Source organism: Mandrillus leucophaeus, unplaced genomic scaffold (genome assembly GCF_000951045.1).
Source record: "Mandrillus leucophaeus isolate KB7577 unplaced genomic scaffold, Mleu.le_1.0 Scaffold20, whole genome shotgun sequence".
Taxonomy (NCBI): Eukaryota; Metazoa; Chordata; class Mammalia; order Primates; family Cercopithecidae; genus Mandrillus; species Mandrillus leucophaeus.
In genome coordinates, this window is record NW_012102032.1 from 4,060,339 (window position 1) to 4,075,897 (window position 15,559).

The window sequence follows — 15,559 nt, forward strand, 5'->3', positions numbered from 1 at the left end:
GGTGGGGAGGAGGAGCTGGAGCGGGTGGGGGAAGGAGCCGTGGCCTTAAGAAAGGAGAGGAATGCGGACCCCTACGCCCGGGGCTGGAGAGGCCAGGCCTGAAAAGGAATAGAGAGACATGGTCCTGAGAGAGGAGGAGAGGGAGGGGTGTGGAGACCCCAGTCCCAAGGAGGAAAATGGGAGAAGGGGATGGAGATTTCAGACCCAGGGAACAGATGGGGCTGAGGTAGAAACCCCAACCTTAGAGAGAGGAAGGGGAGGAGATGAAGTCATCAGCCTCAGAGGAAAAGACAGGACACTGTCTCCTCCCGTATCTGTGGGAAAGAGAGGGACAGCCAGCCCTATGGAGAGGGAGAGGCATAGGAGCCGCAGGACCCCCTCACCTCACCTTCCGGGACGGTCCCTTCTTCCTCCAGCTCAGCCTTTGTTCTTTGAGGCTGAAGGACCTAAACTCCCAGCTGGGCCCCCAGCCAGTATTTATCTACAAGAGCAATGGAGACAGAGCCGAAGCAAAATTGATGGGGGGGTGTCTTTGGTACGCAGGCCTCTGCTGTCCTTGCACATTTATGGCCTTGGGGTCCTGGGATGGGGGTGAGAGTGAGCCATTTCTTGTCGTCTGTCCCTGCCTGTCAGGTAGACAGGACTGGAGGAGAGTGAATAGAAGCCCCTAGAGGTGGTGCCTGTCAGAACTGTGAGGAGCCTTCAAAAACCACCCATCCACACCCCTCACTTTATAAAGGAGAGAATCCAAGTACAGAGAGGGGAGAGCCCTGCCGGATCCCGCAGGTCAGGCTTGACTCGCTTCTAGCTGAAAAGCGGTGCACCCAGGCAGCAGCCCCTCTGGAGGCTCAAGAGACTCCTGGGAGGATGGGTGTGAACGTGGGCGTTGGGAGCCTGCCTGCCGTCACTCCACCCCACTTCCAGGAAAGATCCTCAGGCCTACGGTTTTCTTTCTGGTCTGTTTTATACAAAAGTGTCTACCTCAAGGGCTGATGAGCCTTTATTGGGAACCAAGCATTTTGGCCATACCGTCGGGTTTAAGAAGCTGCCAGGGATAGCTCCCACTCCTATCTTTTTCCCTTCGCCCCTCCAAACCATGTCAGGAAGTGAGACTTGCCCCGGCCCTGGCCTGCTCTGGTTTGAAGCATCAAAAGTTAGTGTTCGTTATGTGTCAGGGGAAACCTGGAAAAATCATTCCCTCTGGTTTCTGCTTTCCACAGTTCTGTCCTCTAACAACCTCAGTTGGGGGATTTCAGAGAGCAGTTAAGGCCTGGGGTATCCCCTCACACTAAGGGTATTCTGATGTCAGTCTTTGTGTTCATGAATGGGAGGCGTGGCCTCTATGGGAGGAAGGGCGGGGGATGACGAAGGATAATTTATACACTTAGGGCTTGTGCCGGGCTAATCTCCTGTACTGCTTGGAGAAAGAGAAGCTAGTACCCCCTTTCTCCAATAGTCATTAGTTTCCAGGGCCTGAAGGTCAGATTTGCACGTATGGTTGCACAGGTCATTCACTGCACAAGAGTATCCAACCAAGGGAGCAAGTGGGTGCTAAAATACAGGGAGCACACTGCTTGCTAAGCTGTGTGTCACGGTGCAACCAGTGTCCAACCAGAAGATGACTTCTTTCAAGTGTTCCCAAGGGTTACTATGAGCTAGCAGTGGCCCTTCAAAGGCCATGCTGCCAGGGCATAAATCCTCCCTCTCTCTGCTCACCTTCCCTGAAGTACAGTAGGGATAAAAGCTTGCTCATTTCCAGGCTGTGGTGTGGTGGACACAAGGGCACAAAGAACTTCAACTAACAGAAGTCAGAGCCAAGGGTTTCACTTTTAGGAAATGCGAATATCAGCGCGCGCGCGCGTGTGTCTGTGTGTGTGTGTGTGTGTGTGTGTGTGTGTGTGTGTCAAGGACTAAACTGTAGAATATCAGGGAGATGTGTTAATAGTATGGTGTATAGATAATAATAACTAATCCTCGTGAATCCCTTGCTGTATGTCAGGCTCTATTCTAGGCGTTTTAAATGCAATGCATTCCATTTAATCCCAGGAGCTGCCTTTTGAAGTGAATATATTACTATCACCCTGTACAGATGAGCAAACTAGAGTTTAGAGAAATTCAGGAACTTACTCAACATTGTCCAATTTGTCAGTAGCAGGATTCAACTCCAGATTGTTTCCACTGCCTACAATCTTAGCCATTATACTGTACTGCCTCCTAACAGAGAAAAGAGGAGAGGAAGTGTAAAATAGGGTTTGGCCCTCTATCTAAATTATACCAGCATTTCCTAAACTTACCTGACTCCAAAGCCCTTTTTTAATCCAAACATTTATTAACATCTCTGGGAACTACTACTCCACAGGACACAGTTTGGGAAACTTGTGATGTAATAATTACTGCTATTTATGTAAAATGCTTACTGTTCAGGATAATTACTATGCAACATAGTCACTGTTATAATTAATATGTCAGCTTAACTTGGTGAATGTTTTTATTTGATACAGCTACAGTATTTGTGATTGCCCAGTTTCCTGTTGCCCAGATAACACGGTCATGTCTTCTGACTTAAAAATCAAAATCAGACTGTTGTTTTTGGCTCTTTGGCGGACCCCTTTCCATCTGGCTACTTCATTAACTTCAGGGTTCCCCAGGGCACTTTGCTTCCCTCACTGCTCAACTTGGAAATTTCACCCACATTCATGGTTTTTACCATGATCTGGGCCCCAGTGATCCCCCTAATGCCTGGACCTCTCTACTGTGGATGCCCCACAGGCTCTTCAGACTCTTCGCACACACACATATAAAGCAGTGGGCCAGAGTGCATGGATTCTGAACTTTTTCCACCACTCTAGCAGCTGTGCAGATTTGGCTAAGCTATTCAACATTTCCAAATTTCATTTTCCTTATCTATAAATTGAGAATCATATCCACTTCATGGAGTTAAACGAAAATGCATGGAGAAGTCCTGGCACAGTGCCTGGTTAATATACGTGATTAATAAATGTTAGCCATCGCCAACATCTCCGTCCCAGACTTGTTCCCTTTCCCCGTATTTCCTATCTCCGTTTGGCCCCATAATCCACCCAGGCACAAGCCAGAAACCCTAGATTTGTGTCTCTCCCTCACCCAGCATGTCTCCATCACTGCTCATCTCTTGGATATTTTTCCAATCCATGCCTTATGAATCCCCTGCGTCAGATACTCATCATCTCTTCCAGTTGGTTCTCTGTCTCCGTTCTTGGCTCCTCCACCTTAGATCTACACTGCAGTGATCTATCTAAAATGCAGATCTCCTCAGGCATGCCCCCCTTTCCTGCTCAGAATAAAGACTAACTCCTTTCCCGTAACTTACCCTCCACATGTGCATGCCTGCTTCTCTGCCTTATGTCACCACACTTTCCATCTCATTCTTCCTGCTCTGGTAACACCATCCACTGCCTGTTGTTTCCCTACATGCAGATTCCACACCTGAGTACATGCAGATTCCATACCTGAGCTCTTGCCTATGAGACTTGGAGCTTTTTTCCTGGCTAACTCCTTTGTTTGGATGTCATCTACCAAGTCCCTGAACCCTAGAGGGAATGCACACCCCTCTTCTGTGCTCTCTAACATCCAGGGGTTTTCACTGACCACTTACCATTAAATATGTCAGTCTTATGTTTGTCTGTACTTCCTTTCAGGTGAGAATCACGTCTTACTTATGTGTGGTTGCAGGACCTAGCATAGTTCCTGAAACATGGGAAGTTGTCTGTAAGCATTGTATAAACTGATTGTGCCTATTAATGACTGAAAAGTACAGCTTGGAAGGACACTGTTTCTCCACCCCGAAGAACAGTGTCCAGGCTCTCTCTGCCAAGAACCAGCAATGCATACTATTTACACTGGGCCCTTCCTGCCCAAAACAAGTTGCCAGCTAAAATAATTCATTGTTAGCCCTAGGGAAAGTCCAAACCTGGTTTCTCAATTGACTTCCTCCTCACACTGTCTGCTGGGTATTTGACTAATGTCCTTACAGGTAAAGACAATCCAACTCCAGCTGACTGGATCATCTAGAGGAAGGAGACGGTGGAGGTGACAGAAGTCGTTTTGCCTAGCCGTTTAGTATTGACCTGCTTCAAGATCTCCAGGAAATTATAGAAGGTTGGGAAAGACACACATTGACATGCCTATTGCAAGGCAGACCCTGGTGCCAGTCCCCCCGTCAAGTCCCACGTGACTAGAACTGCTGAAATTCACCTCAATTCTTTGCTGATTTATTGGGTGACCTTGCAAAACTTATTTCCCTGGGCAACTATTTACCAAGCCCCAAATATTGTCCGTCCTTGGCCGGGAGCAGTGGTTCACTCCTGTAATCCCAGCTCTTTGGGAGGCCGAGGCAGGTGGATCACAAGGTCAAGAGATCGAGACCAGCCTGGCCAACATGGTGAAACCCTGTCTCTACTAAAAATACAAAAATTAGCTGGGCATGGTGCTGGGCACCTATAATGCCAGCTGCTCGGGAGGCTGAGGCAGGAGAATCACTTGAACCCAGGAGGCAGAGGTTGCAGTGAGCCAAGATTGCACCACTGCACTCCAGCCTGGGCAACAGAGTGAGACTCTGTCTCAAAAAAAAAAAATTGTCCCTCCCCTCTCCAAACTCCCTGAGGAACCAGCCAAGTTCAACCACTTGAACTAGTGAGATAAGCACTGGACTAAGAGTCAAGGAGGAAGTCCCAAGCCATATTCAGCTGCTAGTCAAGTCATTTCACCCCTCAGACTCTGGATTTCTTCATCTGAAAGATGTAGGACTGGTTGATCTGTAAGGTCCCCAGCAGCCCCAAAGTCTGCGATTCTCTATTTCAATAGCCCCATCACAAAGGATACCTTCTCTGATCCACTCAGTCAGAATTCACACCAAATGAGTTCCTTGAGAGTTGGGATATCATTTTGCTCATCTTTGTATTCCTCTAAGAAACAACATGCTTTGATCTAGTTTAGATTCAATGAATTGTTTAGAGCTTCAATTAAAATATTAAAGCAAATGATCACCAAGTAGAAACTAAAGAGAAGATGCCCAGTGGAAGCGTGGTGTTTGGGTCATGACTCCTCATAATTTAAAAGTTTTCCTCCCTCATTGTCTGGACAACCCTGAGAAACCCTGTCTTTGCCATCAAGAGAGAATCAAGACAATGATATGGAAATGACTAGCCCTTCAATATCTGAAAAGACCAAGTTAGTGTTCTTAGGTGCAAGAAATACCTGAAGGAAAACAAACAGGCCTAGAATAGCCACCCTGACTCCAGGGAGCAGCAAGTGGGGAACAGTTGCCTCAGAGCATCCCAGTAAAGCAAATCTGCTGTTCTCCTGGAGTCTCCCCACTCTCCACTCAAATTCCCAGTGAAGTCACGTGTCCACCTTTTGGTCACAAAAGAGGAGGGCAGAAAGCCTGATTGACAGACCTTCTGAGATCAAGGAAGGAGGAGCTGACAGAGGGAAGGTCCACCAGTGGTTATAAGAAGTAAGAAGCCACCGATGTCCACTCTCTTGAGAACCTCAAGAGAGGGAAGCAGAGTCACATATGAGGGAAATCCTTGTCCCCACCGTCATAAAAATGTACACTATGGTCTTTCACCATTGGTCCCTGACAGTGAGGTGGGGAATGGGGGCGGGGAGCCCTACCAAATGAGACTGGTGCCCAGTCCCAAATCCTTGGCAGTCTCTCCCTTATTTCCTCCAATTCCTACTAGTCTACTTTCTGTCTCCATGGATTTGCCTATTCTGGACATTTCATATAAACAGAATCATACAATATATGGTCTTTTGTGATTGTGACTGACTCATTTTACCTTAGTATATTTTCAAGGTTCATCCACGCTATAATATGAATTGGTACTTTATTCTTTTTATGGCCAATTAATATTCCATTGTATGGGTATACCACATTTTGCTTGTCCACCAGTTGATGGACATTTGGGTTGTTTCCACTTTTTAGCTATGATGCATAATATTGCTAGGAACATTCATGTGCAAGATTCTGTGTGAATATATTCTTTCATTTTGTGGGGCGGGGGGGGAATATACCTAGGTGTGGAATTTCTGGGTTTTATGTTAACTCTATGCTATCCTTTTGAGGAATGGCCAGACTGTTTTCAAAAGTGCCTGCATTTTATATTGCTACAAGCAGTGTTGGAGAGTTTCAATGTCTCCTCATCCTCACCAACACATTATTATTTGTCTTTTTTATTATAGCCATCCTAGTGACTGTGAAGTGGTGTCTCATTGTGGTTTTTATTTGCATTTCCTTAATAACTAATGATGTTACTCTAATAACTAATGATGTTGGTCATCTTTTCTCATATGCTTATGGACCATTTGTATATCTTTTGGGGAGAGATGTCTATTCAGATTCTTTGCCCATTTTTCATTGGATTTATTATTATTATTATTATTGAGTTGGTAGTGTTCTTTTTGTATTCTGGATACTAGACTTTCATCAAAGATTTCATTTGCAAATGTTTTCTCCTGTTCCATGGGTCTATATTTTCACTTTCTTGCTAGTGTCCTTTGAAGCACGAAAGTTTTACTTTTGGTGAAGTCTAATTTGTCTGTTTTTTTCTCTTGTCACTTGTGCTTTTGATGTCATGTCCAAGAAACTGTTGCCTAACCCAAGATCACAAAGATTTACTCCCACATTCTAAGAATTTTAGCTCTTGCATTTAGGTCAGTGATCTATTTTGAGTTAACTTTTGTGTATGGTGTGAGGTAGAGTCCAACATCATTTGTTTTACATGTGGATACCCAGGTGTCCTTCATCAATGGTTGGAAATGCTATCCTTTCACCACTAAATTGTCTTGACACCATTATAAAAAATCAGTTGCCTATAAATGTAAGAGTTTCTGAACTGCCAATTCTATTTCAATGATCTACATATTTATCTTTATGCCAGTACCGTACTGTCCTCATGACTGTTGCTAAGTAGTAAATTGTGAAATCTGGAAGTGTGAGTCCTCCAACTTTGCTCTTATTTTTCAAGATTTGTTGTCTATTCTGACTCCCTTGCATTTCTATGTGACTGGTAGCACCAGCTTACCAATTTCTGTTAAAAATCCAGCTGGGATTTTTGATAGGGGTTGTGTTGAATTGTAGATCAATTTGGGGAGTATTACCATCTTAACAATATGAAGTTTTCCAGTCCATGAACATGGATGTCTTTCCATTTAGTTAAGTCTTCTTTAATTTCTTTTAATAATGGGTTCTAATTTTCAGTGTACATGTTTTGCACATCTTTCACTATATATATTCCCTAAGTAATTATTTTTGATGCCATTTTTAATTGAATTGTTTTCATAATTTCATGTCCAGATTGTAATCATTGCTAGTACATAAAATACAATTGATTTTTGTATATGCATTATGATTTGTAACCTACAACCTTTCTGAACTCATTCATTAATTCATAACAATGTGTATGTGTGTATTTCTTAGAATTTTCTATATACAAAATCATGTCATCTACGATAGTTTTACTTCTTCCTTTAAAATCTGGGTGCCTTTTATTCCTTTTTCTTTCCTAATTGTCCTAGATAGAACCTTCAGTATATTATTCAGTTGGGTTAGTGAGAGCAGTCACCCTTGTCTTCTTCCCAATCTTAGGGGAAAAGCTTTCAGTCTTTCACCATTAGTGTTGGATGTGGGAGGTTTGTAGGTGCTTTTATCAAGTTAAGGAAGTTCACTCCCATCCCTAGTTTGTTGAGTGTTTTTATCATGAAATCAAATTGTCAAATGCTTTTTCTGCATCTACTGACATGATCATGTGGCTTTTGTCCTTTATGGTTAGTATGGTGTATTACATTGATAGATTTTCTTTTTTCTTTCTACTTATTTTTTACTTTTTTTGAAAGGGTCTTATTGTGTCACCCAGTGGTGTGATCATGGCTCACTGCAGACTTGACCTCCCAAGATTAAGTGATCCTCTCACCTCAGCTTCCCAAGCACCTGAGACCATAGGCACATACAACGACACCTGGCTAATTTAATTTTTTTTTTTTTTTTTTTACTTATGCCACTTGCAGCTTTTCAACACCCAAGATTTTTTGGTTTTGTTTTTTGGTAAAGTCAGGGTCTCACTATGTTGCTTAGGCTGGTCTTGAACTCCTGGACTCAAGCTGTTCTCCCACCTTAGTCTCCCAAAGTGCTGGAATTACAGGTGTGAGCCACTGCACCTGGCCTATTGATTGATTTTCAAGTGTTAAGCCAATTTTGCATTCCTGGGATAAATCCCACTTGGTCATGATGTATAATCTTTTTTATATGTTGCCATGTTCATTTTGTTAGTATTTTGTTGAAGATTTTTGCATCTATATTCATAAGTGATATTGAGTTTTCTTTTTTCTTTTTCTTTTCTTTTTTTTTCTTGAGATGGAGTTTCACTGTTGTCACCCAGGCTGGAGTGCAATGGCACAATCTCGGCTCACTGCAACCTCCACCTCCCAGGTTCAAGCGACTCTCCTGCCTCTGCCTCAGAGTAGGTGAGATTACAGTCGCCCGCCACAAGGCCCAGCTAAGTTTTGTATTTTTAGTAGAGACAGGGTTTCACCATGTTGGCCGGGCTGGTCTCGAACTCCTGACCACCCACCTTGGCTTCCCAAAGTGCTGGGATTATAGGCATGAGCCACCATGCCCAGCTGATAGTTTTCTTATGATGTCTTCATCTGGTTTTGGTATCTGGGTAATACTGAACTCATGAAGTAAGTTGGAAAGTGTTCCTATTCCATTTTTGAAAGAGTATAAAGGACTGATTTTCATTCTTTAAACATTTAGTAGAATTCACCAGTGAAGCCATCAGGGCCTGGAATTTTCTTTGTGGGAAGTTTTTGAGGTAGTATAATGCAATCTCTTTTCTTGTCCTATTCAGATTACCTGTTTCTTGAGATAGTTTTAGTAGTCTGTGTCTTTCTAAAACTGTGTGTGTTTTATCTAGGCTATCCACTTTGTTCATAGTATCTCCTTAAAATCTCTTTTACTTCTTTTTTAAAATTTTTATTTTAGGTTCAGGGATACATGTGAAGGTTTGTTACGTAGAGAAACACATATCACAGGAGTTTGTTGTACATATTATTACATCACCCAGGTATTAAGCTCGGTAATCAGTAGTTCTCTTTTCTGCTTCTCTCCCTCCTCCCATCCTCCTCTGTCAAGTAGACCCCAGTGTTTGTCGTTTCCTTTTTTGTGTTCATAAGTTCACATCATTTAGCTCCCACTTATAAGTGAGAACACATGGTATTTGGTTTTCTGTTCCTGAGTTAGTTTGCTAAGGATGGTAGCCTCCGTCTATGTTCCTGCAAAATACGTGATCTTGTTCTTTTTTACGGCTGTATCTTGTTTATTTCTTTAAGGTTGATAATAATGTTCCTCCTTTCATTCCTAATTTTAGTGTTTTAGTAACTTGAGTCTCTCTCACCTTCTTCTCTCTCTTTCTGTCTCTCTCTTTCTCGCTTTGGTCAGTCTAGCTAAAGATTTGTCAATTTTGTTCATCTCTTCAAAGAACCAATTTTTCGTTTCATTATTTTTTTCTATTGCTTTTCTATTATTAAGGTGGTTCTTGATACAAGCTACTTGAGTCAGGGAAACATAGACTAGGACAATTTCTTTGAGCAGCAGGATTCAAACTCAACATGTCTATTTTCCTCCATACCAGGGTTCTCTATATTAGTGTCTCCCCTATCACCTCTACCCCTGGAATACTATGACAAAGAAAACAGAGATCACACTATTACTTGGGGTCTGTGGGAGGACAATAGTTCCATTAAATCCATAGACATTTCTGAAACATCTCTAACAAGCTCTGCGGGAGGCACCGAGGGAGATGGAGATGAGTAGCTAGAAAAAGTTATGACTGCTCAGACCCACAGTATCACTGGGGAGACACATATATGTATGACCAACTTTATTAGCACAGGTCAGAGTATAGTGATGGCTGTGACCAAGAGTGAACAAAATGCTCTGGGAACATGGGTTAGGGGTAATTAATCTGTATGGAAGAATTAGGGAACAGAGGGGTTAGCATTTGAGGTAAGTCTTGAAGAGTGGGTAGAATTTTGGAAAAAATCATGAGCCAAGGCAGGGAATGGTGGGAAGTCAAGCCTGTCAGGGACGCAGTGTGCTGGGGAAAGGAACAGGCTGGACAGAAGAGTTAGGGCTAGACTTTGGAGGGACCCAAAGGATCTGCGAAGCAGCTAGAACTTCATCCTGAAAAAACTAAGAATCCACTGAAGGGCTATGAGCAGAAGGATGACATGACTAGTCTGTTGGGATTTGGGACAGCAACAGAACCCTAAGTTGTGTTGTTCAGACCCTATCACACTCATAGAAGCAAGCAGAGATGGCTGCTTTCTGTTGACAAGTCCCTCCTTGGGACTCTCTCCTCCCTAGCCTTCCATAGCGTAGCACTTCCCTGGTTTTCTTCCTACCACTCTGGCTACTCCTTCTGTCTCCTTAGTAGCCTCCTCTTCCTCTGCTCATTCTTTAAATGTTGGTGTTCCTCAGAGTTTTGTTCTAGATCCTTTTCTCTTCTCACTAGACCATTCTTCCTTGGAGATCTTATATGTTGCTATGGCTTCAATGACCAACTATAGACTGGTAATTCCCAAATCTATATATAGCCTGTTCAGGCCCCTCTCCTTAGCTTTAGACCCATAAGATCTAACTGCCCTGTGAACATCTCCATTTAAGTGCTATATTCATTAGAATCCCTTTCCTGTGAATAAAAGGAAATTCCAAATAAAATGGCTCAAACAAGATAGGAGTGCAGAGGTATTAAGTCCAGGCCTGGTGTGACGGATCCACGGTGTCAGGGTCTCAGGATTCTTCTACCTATAATTCTGTCACCCTCAACCCTCAACTAATCCAGGATGGCCACTCAGGCTCTAGCAGGAAGGAGAAAACAGTGACAGAGCATGCTCTTTCTCTTCCAAGACACGTCCCAGAATTCATAATACTTGTGCCTATATCCCACTGGCCAGAACTTAGAGATTCACACATGGTTTTTATTCTGAGTGACCATGTGCCCAGTCAAAAAACTGGAGTGAAGAAAAACTATCGAACAGAAGTTCTGCAGATGCCCCACAAGCACCTCGAATGCAACATGTCCAAAACAGAACTCCTCACTTTCAACCACTTTCAACCCTTCCACATCCACTCACCCCCAGAACTCTTCCTGACTTCTCCATCTCATCATGGCCCTAGCATCCAACTAGCTGCCCAAGGCAGAAACCCGGGAGTTGTAACTCTGAAACCTGTCTCTATCCTCAAGTCATCATGATCTTCCATGTCAACAGCAACAGTTTCATCCCTTGTCTCCTAATACCCATTCTTGCTTCGTCAAATGCATTCTCTACATCTGCATTGTCCAATATGATAGCCTCTAACTGCATGTGGCCTGGAGCACTCAAAAGGTAGCTAGGCCAATTCAAAATGTGCTGTAAGTGGCTAGGGGCGGTGGCTCATGCCTGTAATCCCAGCACTTTGGGAGGCTGAGACGGGCAGATCATGAGGTCAGGAGATAGAGACCATCCAGGCTAACACGGTGAAACCCCGTCTCTACTAAAAATACAAAAAAAATTAGCCGGGCGTGGTGGCGGGCACCTATAGTCCCAGCTACTCGGGAGGCTGAGGCAGGAGAATGGTGTGAACCCAGGAGGCAAAGCTTGCAGTGAGCCAACATTGCGCCACTGCACTCCAGCCAGGGCGACAGAGTGAGACTCTGTCTCAAAAAAAAAAAAAGTGTTATAAGTGTAAAATACACACCAGATTTCATAGACTTAATATGAAGAAAGTAAAATATCTTAGTATTTCTATGTTGATTATGTGTTAAAATAATAATATATTTATATGTTGGATGAATTTATTTAAAATTAGTTTTACTTGTTTCTTTGTACATTGTTTATGTGGCTACTAGAAACATTTTAATTATATATGTGGCTCCCATTCGTGGTTCTCATTATATTTCTATTGAAAAGTGTCAATCCACACAAAAGCAAAACAATCTCTTTCTAAAACATGCATCTGAACATGTCACACATCTTAAAAGCTTTCAGTGGCTTATTGTCTGTAGGATAAAGTTCATTGTACTCAACATGGTTTTCAAGCCCTCCTTGACCCAGTCCCTGCCCCACCCTCCAGCCTCATCTCTTACCCCCTCTTCCCTCCATCTGCCCCTTGCATGCTACACTCAGGTCCTGTGTGCTTCTTTCAGTTCCTTCAGTGTACTATGGGTCTGTAGCCTCTGGGCCTGCACACATGCTGTTCACTGTGCCTGGAACACTCCTCCCCTCTTGGCCTGCTTAATGGTCTGCTCGTCTTTCTAGTCGCAGCGTAGACACATGTCTTCCCTGAGAGGCCTTCTTAGCTATCCTGCTTCTCTGAGCTCTCATTACTTCTCTATCCTGCCCACCCACCTCACCCCCAAAAACAGTGTGCCAAAGAACTGTGTTCTTTTCTCAGACTGTTTGGAATCTTGCCTGTCATGTTCACTGTGGTGTCGCCAGCACCTCCAGCAAACATTGGTGCATAGTCAGCCATCAATAAGTATTTGCTGAACAAATGAATGAATCAATGCATAACATCCCAAAGTCACGTAGACAAAGTTTCAGATGGAGGGTAGAGCCAGGCTAGATGATGTCTTAGTCTTAAAGAGGTGGCCATCCAGTGACCATTAGGTTACCCAGTCTGGGAGGTGAGGCAAAGGGAAACTTGAAAGATATCACCCTGTAACTACTTAAATCATATCCCTGAGTTTCCTTACATGTCACCCTGTCTTCAGCCCCTCTCCAGGCCTGGACAGGCCATTTATTGGGACCCAGGCCACCACTGCCTTTTCCTCCTTCCTAGGAAGGACAAACAGCACTGGCTCTCCTCCCAGGAAACCTCCCTGGCATTTACCACACATTTTCAGCAAGAGCCATATTGAGGATTGTTGCTGGAGATGAGCATCTTCTTAAATGGGGGTGGGGGTGGGTAGAAATGGAGGAAGGAGGTAAGGAGGAGAGAGTAAGGAGGGTGCCAGTTTTGAGTTGCTTTTAACCCAGGACCAGGAGAATTGATGTGCATGTTACTAATGAAGCGTGAGCTTCTCTGTGAAGATTTCCTTTCAGGAGACAGGTGGGTAGGGACCTAGAACTGAAGAAGGAAAAGACCTTGGTGTCAGGAAGCCAGAGCAGGGAACCCTGGGGCTCCATTGCTAATTTGCTGCGTGACCTGAAACTGGGCTTCAGTTCCTCACCTATAATAAAAAGAATCTTTGCTTTCTGTACCCCTGGAGGGGCTGTTACAAGAATGGAAGCAGGCAAATGGGTGTAAATGGGCTCTGAAAATACAAGTATCAGAGTAAAAGTCAAGTGAAGTCATGTGAAGGCAAGTGTTTTGAGACTGTGGTTTGGTTTGGGCAGGAGGTGAACAGGCAGTTGTGGAAAGGAGGCTGGGAATGGTGGGTGGGAGTGCACCTCCTCTCAACAAAGGTGGATTCATATCAAGGCAGAGTCCTGTTCTCCTAGCCATGGCTCAGGAGCCAGATTTGCCTGTTCTAAACCTGCACCAGAAAAGCTAAATATTGAACAGAACCTTGGAGAAAATAGACCCACCAGGGAACCTCAGGGCCCTGAAAGGACAGAGCACAGTCCCATTTTGGGCACCCTCCCTTAACTCAAGCAAGCATGAACACAGACACACAGACACACACACACACCTCCTTTGCAGATGAGGCTGACACTTCAGGTCCTTTCCCCAGAACTTTACACCTCACTGCCTCCTGCAACCTCTTCCCAACTTGGAAGGTTTCCCAGTGAATTGACACTGCCTTAACCCAGCCAGAGACCACCCTGCCCTAGGCTGCTCCATGTGGAGACCCTGCTCCCAAAAGGGTCGAGCACAGACAAGGTGGCTAGATTCCCCTCTGCCCTACCAAAAGCGGGTCTCAGTGGTGGGGTGCACACGGGAGGCCCTTGCTCCTAGAGCAGGTCCTACAGCTGGCAAGGCCACTGCTCAGAGGTTTTATTATCCCCTTCTCTCTTTTCCTTTCACAGCCACGTCAGATCACACAAAGCAATCAGTAGTACCAGCAGTTACCAACCTGGAGGATTGAAAACACGTTCCCCAGCATGCTGCCAACAGCAGCCAGCATCAAGAGGCTCTGTAATTACAGATATGCAGGGGTTTGTGCTCCTGCTCTCACTCATCTATGAAACTCTTCCATTCTCCTCCTTTCCCATGGTGCCTTTAAAAAGGCAATGTGAGGCTGAGGCCTTCAGAAAAGCAAGTTCCAACTCCCTATTCCACCGTGGACAGACTTCAACCCTCACTACAATTCAGATTCACTCAGTCATGTGTGTTCATTCATGTGTTCATTCCTTCATTTGAAATGCAGTTAATTAAACCTGTCTGCGCTAGCGCTGGGCCTGGTGGTGGGGACACCAAATGTCACCTAGCCCTTACTTTTGAAGAGCTCGTGGTCTAATAAGGAAACTAAGGGATATGATTTAAGTAGTTACAGTAAAAATCAAAAAGTGGTGTGTGGTAAGGGACGTGCCGATCAAATCCTAAGTCAGAGAAAGGTAATGTTGGGAAGGACACCTGTTTCCTAAGAGGCAGTATGGTGTAGCGGCTGCGAATATGGACTCTGGAGAACACAGGCCAGGGTTCAAATCTTGACTTTGCTACTCACTGTATAACCCTAGGAGAAATTGGGAGAATTTTGAGGTCACTGTGAGGAAAAGGTGCAGTGCCCAGCATATAGTAGATGCTCAATAAACATCAGCTGCTATAATCAGGGAAGGTAGCTTATAACATGAGTTTTCGACTTGGGTGGAGCAAGAAGGTAGGGCATTATAGAACAATAGGGATAAAGGAAGAAAACGCAGTGCTTGTATGAAATTCCTTTTGGCGATAGCATAGCCTGTAGGAAGGGAAGAAATATCAAATAAAGGCAGTAAGTTGGGCTGGGGTTAAACCCTGGAACAATGAATGGCAAAATGAACTTAAGGAGAGGTAGAGGGACACAGACAATCTTTTGTTTTTGTGTTAGTCTATTTTTTAAAGAGATGTGGTCTTGTTATGTTTCCTGGGCTGGCCTTAAACTCTTAGGCTCAAGTGATCTTTGCACCTCAGCCTCCTGAGTAGCTGGGACTACAGCTGCATTGCCCCTGCATCTGACATAGACAATCTTGATAGGGCCAAGTGCCCACCCAGCCCTAAGTGATGACCCTCATCTTTAGAGCCACCTCCAATTAGGCCAAGATTCAGGGTCTCCAAAGCTGGGGAGACAGCCCTTGGGGCATGGTGCAGTGTTGGCCAGTATCCTAGATTCTGTCCATCTGGGCAGGCCTCTTCCTGCCTCTGCCAGGAGCCTGAGCTCTGCAATCAGGGCCAAGAGAGGAGCCATTTCTGTTCACAGGAACTAGTGGACATGGCATCTCCACCCACCAGAAGGCTAGTGTTGGGGCACAAAGGCTGGAAGCGGCCTCAGGAAAGGTGGCCCATGGAGAAGGCAGAGGGAGAGGCCAGGCGAGGCTGATCAGGCCTGTGGTCATT

General features: G+C 44.5%; 1 protein-coding gene across 1 annotated transcript in view; it reads right to left on the minus strand.

The window, feature by feature from the left end:
• Positions 1-10,508, minus strand: part of DYNLL2 (dynein, light chain, LC8-type 2) — a 16,754-nt gene extending 6,246 nt beyond the window's left edge. The window contains exon 1 of the mRNA XM_011979219.1: positions 10,447-10,508. The gene's annotated coding sequence lies outside the window, so the exon portion shown is untranslated. The remainder of the gene's footprint in view (positions 1-10,446) is intronic.
• Between the last annotated feature and the right edge of the window lie 5,051 nt (positions 10,509-15,559).